Source organism: Neovison vison, chromosome 8 (assembly GCF_020171115.1).
Source record: "Neovison vison isolate M4711 chromosome 8, ASM_NN_V1, whole genome shotgun sequence".
NCBI classification, from domain to species: Eukaryota; Metazoa; Chordata; class Mammalia; order Carnivora; family Mustelidae; genus Neogale; species Neogale vison.
The window spans coordinates 121753963-121760054 of record NC_058098.1 but is presented as its reverse complement, the minus strand read 5'-3'; the positions used below and the strand labels follow the sequence as shown (position 1 = coordinate 121760054).

At 52.0% G+C, this 6092-nt stretch overlaps 1 long non-coding RNA gene across 1 annotated transcript in view; it reads right to left on the bottom strand.

Moving 5' to 3' along the window:
* Positions 1–5694: 5694 nt before the first annotated feature.
* LOC122915196 overlaps positions 5695–6092 on the bottom strand; it is a 38973-nt gene continuing 38575 nt past the window's right edge. The window contains exon 6 of the long non-coding RNA XR_006386024.1: positions 5695–6048. This is a non-coding gene — a long non-coding RNA (uncharacterized LOC122915196). The remainder of the gene's footprint in view (positions 6049–6092) is intronic.

Sequence of the window (6092 nt, the reverse complement as noted above, 5' to 3'; positions counted from 1 at the left end):
CCCGCCGCCGCTGCGGGGAGGGACGGGGAGGCGCGCAGCTCCACCTCCGGGAAGTCCCCTGGGAGTCCCAGAGGCAGCGGCGAAACCAGAAGGGAAGCTTCCCGGCCTCGGCCACTTCTGAGCGGGAGCTGGGAGTGCACCTGTCGTTACTCACCGCGGCTGCGCTCAGGGCGCCTGTGCCCGCGCTCGGAGACCGGGAAGCGTCGCGCGGTTTTGTGGTGCACTGCCCCGAGCTCCACTCACTCTTTCGCCGGTCCTAAGGGCGTGGCCTGTGGGCTTTCGGTATCTCTGCCCTTCCAGGTTTACCCTGTGTAACCGAAGTGACTTTTTTTTTTTTTTAAACTCCATCATCCAGTGGCTTGACTACCACCACCTGTAGCTTCTTAACACACCAGGGGTAGGGGTGGAGCGGAGAGAGCTGCACTGGGACAGGAAGGCCAGCCATGAGGGCTCAGTTTACTTTGCAAGGCCTTGGATGGACGGCTTTGCCCCTGGAATTCAACCTTGAAACCGCATGCCTTATTTGGTCTGGGCGCAGCCTGTGACCAGGAGCTCCAGGCGGCATCCTTTGGGCTCTGCTTCCCTGGGTCAGGATCAGCACGTGCCAGCTCCGGGCTCCTTTATAATAATAGTTGCCTGGAAGCAGAGTGCTCTGAAAGGTCAATCACATCCAACCTCCCTCTTCCACGTTGGCGTGCAGACTCCCTAGAGCCTTGGGGTGGGGGGCGGGGGAGGTTAGTTTCCGCAGGGGGAGGGGATGGTGGGATGGTGGGAAGGTGGTGCTCCTGGAGGTAAATGCTTAGGGAGCTGAAGCCAGTATGATCTGCCTCCCAGGATCGGACTCTGAGAAGCGAAGGTGGGGAAGTGACGGGTGGCCTGGAACTAGAAGGAAAGACAGGAAACAGGGGGTCCTGGAGGGGTGGGGATTGTGAGTGATGATGGAGTCAAGACCCAATTGAGGAGAACAAATCCTAACAGGAGAGGTAAACTGAGTCACAAGGTCTGCAGCTACCAGATGGCATGGAGGAATAGGCTGGAGATAGAGTCACCACTGGGGGGAATGACATGGGCAGGGAGCACTTGGAAGAAGAAACAGATCCCTGAGGACATTACCTGCTGAGCTCCCACCTGAGCAAAGCCCGCAAGGGACACAGAGTGGGCACAAGGCCACCGCCCCGGTCCTCACAGATCTCCCTAGCCCTGGTCCCAGGGGTTTATCTGTGCCTTTATTACTGAACTTTTACACTTATTCCCAAGGGGCTTTCTGCAACATAACCTCTGTGTGTGTGGGTGTCCTCACCTGCAAAATGGGGACCAAGGTAATCTCTATCTCACAGAGTTGTGGGAAGGGTTTAAGCAGTTAATATACGAATCGTGCTTATAACAGGGGCCGGCACATAGTAATTACTCAATGGACTACGATGCTTTTCATCATCACCTGCATTTTATTTTTGGTGCGAGGTGAATAGGGCACTAAAATCTAAGAGGCAGGAGCTCCCAGCCTGTTCAATAACTAGGGAACATAAAGCAGAGGTCAAATGCTTGCTAAGGCAATGCCACAAGTGGGGGTTGGAGCTGGGTGCAAACTCAGATGTGCTGATTCCACAGCCCGGGTTCTCTCTGCCATGTCCATTCGTGCCTCTGGGTTCCACGCATCTGTGTTAATGACCTTTGCAGGAAGCAGCGGGAAGAGGACAGCTGTGGAGACAGAACACCAGGATCCAGGGTCGTACCTGCTAACTGGGTGACCTGAGACATGTGACTTCTCCTCTCTGGACCTCGGCTTCCCCAAAATGGATAACAGTACTGTCTCTGAGGGGTGTTGTCAGGAAGGTAAAGCTATCCCAGCAAACACAGCAACAAGAGCATTTTCTGTGTCTTGTCAAAGATAATCGAGGCATGTTGGATGGTTCTAAATCTTCTTCCCACTACATGCGGATCTGTCATTGTTTTGTCTGGGTCCCTGTCTTCAGCCCTGCCGTGGGGAAATCATTTCATCTCAATTTCTGAAATACCTTTCTGCCCTTGACTCACTCTTTGTGCTTTTATCTTCTTTCTCTCGAAGTTTCCAACTACTTCTGAGGTTGTAAACTTTATGTACAGTTAGTGCGTAAATGTGGGCTGATACCCAGGCCCTTAACTGCCTACTTCCAAGGACCAACCCGAAGCAAAATGCAGGATTGAGTGGAGCTGGTCTTCGACTTCATTTTTGTCTGATCAACCTGGGGCTGCCTTCCTCCTCCCAGCTGCTGGCATGGGGTCCTCGGCTCTTCTCTCCTTCTAACCTAACTGATGTCTGGACCTGATCTGAAATTCCTTCCCACTCAGGTGAAAGTTACAGATAAGCACTAATACTTCCCAAAGAGCATTTATCCTTTAAGGACGGTCAGAACCCTCTGCCCAAGCACTGAAATGCTCCCTGCAGAATTTTATTTTCATGCATCTCCAAAGAGAAGAGGTCTGATTCCAAGCACCGGGCCTTCCCCTCCCATGCAGGCCACTGGGACCCACGTACACAACAGCCAGGCCCTGCAAATGTCTCTGGAATGTTTCCTCGCTTTGAGGGCAGTATTGTAGTCATATTTGTCATGTCTATGACATCTCTTATCTTTATATCTTAAAGAGCTCTGGGAATGTTAATTAATGCAAGACACAGTCTAAAAAACCAGACTTGCAGGCGGCAACCTCCAGCTACAACCGCAGTTCCTTGTAAACCTACAAGCCTCCATTAAGAAAGAAATTCAAGGTTTCGAAAACCTATGTCAGCCCTCCTTCCAGCAAAGAGATAACAGGCCCCGAATGTTTTGGACTATAGTTTGAATTATGTTCCCAGGTGATTTCCAAAAAGCGTTTTGTTATTATGACTCCTTTTGTGTTAGGGCACCTATGTCCCTTTATGGGTTCAAGTTCAAGCTCCCAATACCAACTGCATGACCTTCGGCAAGTCTTATGAACTTCTGCCTCAATTCCCTTCTCTATAAAGTGAGATAATAGCCTATCTCTGGAGATAGTTGTAAGCCTTGGGTCAGATAATATCTGTAAAATACCTGCCTAGGTGCCGGTACTTACAGGCATGGGGTAAAAGTCAGCCCCCCGCCCCCATCCCCATTCCCTTGCCACATAGGCTGCAGGACAATAAACAGAAAGATACATTCAGAATGATGTGTTCTAAAAAGAGGTACAGTTTGATTATTAAAAACATCAGGCACACACTCCTTTTGTTTAAAGATTTCAAATGTTCACCTTCACCTTTTTTTGCCCTTTGGCAAGAAGGAGAAGGAGGGGCACCTGGGTGGCACAGCTGGTTAAGCCTCTGACTCCTGGTTATGACTCAGGTCATGATCTCAGGGTGGTGAGGTCGAGCCCCCAACTGGGCTCTGTGCTCAGTGTGGAAAGTCTGCTTGGAATTCTCTCTTTCTTTCTCGGCCCCCCCCTCCTGCTTTCTCTCTCAAATAAATCTTTTTTTTTAATTATTTATTTATTCAATAGAAAGAGAGAGAACACAAGCAGGGGGAGCAGCAGGCAGAGGGAGAGGGATACGCAGGCTTCCTGCTGAGCAAGGAGTCCGATGTGGGGCTTGATCCAGGACCCTGGGATCATGACCTGAGCCGAAGACAGACACTCAACTGGCTGACCCACCCAGGTGCCCCGAAATAAAACTTTTATAAAAAGAGAGAGAGAGAGAAAGAAAGATTGGAGAGAGACTAAGAAAACTGAAGAGAACGTTGGGGAGACCAGTATGTGCTGGTCATTGTGTTAGACACACCAAAATAAATAGATCGCCTTGAACAAAGAGATCATTTACTGTCTACAAGGTGCGGCTATTTTAACCTGAGCTGAGCTGTAATGCATAAGGAAGAAACAGCCAAGCGTGCCCCACTTGGGAAGCACCGTGACTATGTCAATGTCCGTTGGTGCAGTTGGCATTCATCTCAAGATCACAATGTAGAAATCTTGTTTGGTTGGTTTTGACCTTCTTTAACCTACTCTGGGCACTCCAGCAACCTAGACCCAGGGAGGTGGGGCAGGCCAACGACCCCAAATTACTAACACCCCTTTTTGATTCAGGGTCAGAAATCAGGAGAGCATGAGCAGTGACTGAATCCAAAGACCAAATGTGAGGCTACATTTTGGAGGCAAAGCAGGAAGTTAGGAGCCAAGGCCAGAAAATAGACTCACAAGCTGGGTTGGGGCCACGATGGGGTGCTGGCCGGATAGAGCAGTCAGCGTCACCTGATCCGGAAGGGCCAGGCCGGGCCAGGCATAGAGCGGGAGCCCAGGGCCAACCCTGGAAAGGGAAAGGAGTGGATGGAAGAGGGGCAGGGCCCAGGAAATAGCAGAAGCTGAAAGCACGTAGAGCAACAGGTGAAGGTCAGAACTGCATGTCTCCAACCCCACTGCCAAATCCAGGCGTGAGCCGCAGCAGGAACAGAAGCCAAGACTCAGGTCCAGGGCCCGTGCACTTCCACCAGACGGGGAAGGCTGCAAGAGCCGGGGTCCCGCCTGCCTGGCTCACGGCCTGGCGCTCAGAGCCTTTGGCAGGCCCACAGTAAGCGCTACATAAATACTAGTCGTCCTTGCCATTGCCAAAACTGGCAGAAGCTCCTGAGTGAACGAGGTGAGAAAGTCCAGAGGTGGAGTACTCTGAGGCCAGAGCCACTGAAAGTGGGCCTTTCTCCAGAAGCCTCTCTCCGTCTCCAGGCGCTGGTGCTCACACCTGCAGCCCGACACGCCTCACACCTTCCCTCTGCACTGCCCTGGGTTTTCCACGTACTCGCTTGGTTTCCTGCCGTTGTCATGATGAATTTCAACATATTTGGAGGCTCCAAACAGTTGAAATGCATTCTTTCCCAGTTCTGGAGGCCGGAAGTCTGAAACGAGTTTCCCTGGGCTGAAATCAAGGTGTTGACTTTAGAATCCTTTCTTGACTTTTCCAGTTTCTGGTACCTCTTGACATTCCCTCCTTCGTGGCTGCCTCCATCCAGTCTTTGCCTCTGGCGTCACATGGCTCTCGCGCGCTCTCTCTCTCTCTGTGAAATCTCCCCCTGCTTCTCTCTCACAGGGACACTACAGTAGCATTTAGGGCTCACCTGACGAATCCAGGATAATCTCTCCATCACCGGATCCTTAATTTAATCACACCCCCAAAGGCCCTTATTGTTTCTTGGAAGGCAGCATGAGGTTCTAGGGATTGGCACCTGATCTCTCCAGGGAGCCATCATTCTGCCTCCCCGGGGGGTCTAAAGCCCCCATGGCTGGGCGAGGATTCCAGCTGGCCTTCCCCTGGAGTGAGGCAGCAGGGACCCGAGTGTGATGAGCAGGGGAGCAGAGCTGTCACCAGGGCAGAGGCAAGATGAAACCGGGCAGAGCAGGGACCCTGGAGAGGCTGGCTGGGATCACGTGGCCTCAGGCAGGCTGACGTCAGCGGAGCTGTGGGGCAGAGTGGAGCTCAGCACCAGGATCTGGGCTGGGGCACGTTCCTGGCCTCCAGGAAAAGGCCTGAGTCACTTGGACACCGGCCAGGGGAAGGAGGAGGCCAAGGCTTGCCCGACTGCACTGGTGGGTTCAGAGCCATGGTGGGGCCTCAGGCCGAGGGCCCTTCCCCAACCTCCCTCAACAGGGGGCCCAGCTGGGCCATGCTGACCAGGATGCAGTCCCTGTCCTTGACGAGCTCACATCCTGGTGGGGAAGGCAAGCATATTAAAAGTGTCCTATTAGTAACACACACATACTTATGTGGGTCCGAGGGAGTATATAAAAAGAACAGCTATTCTACTTGGGGCCAAAGAGGGGTGGATCCAGAAAGTTTCAAAGAGATGAGACAGTGGGTCTTAAAGTTCCAGAAGGAGTCTTCTAGGCAGAGGTGGACATAGTCGGGTGGGGGGATGAGGCACGTGGTGGTTGGGGAAACAACTCATGACTTTCCATGTTTCTTGATTTCACCTTGCTATAAGACAAGTGGCTCCTTTCCCATGTCTAACCAGGCAATCAAGCACCGCAGGGTCTTCAAATCTCCGTGGAGCCACAATATAAAGCAGAACTCTGAAACTGGAGTGAGAAGACATAAACTCAAATCGTGGTTTTGCCCTTGA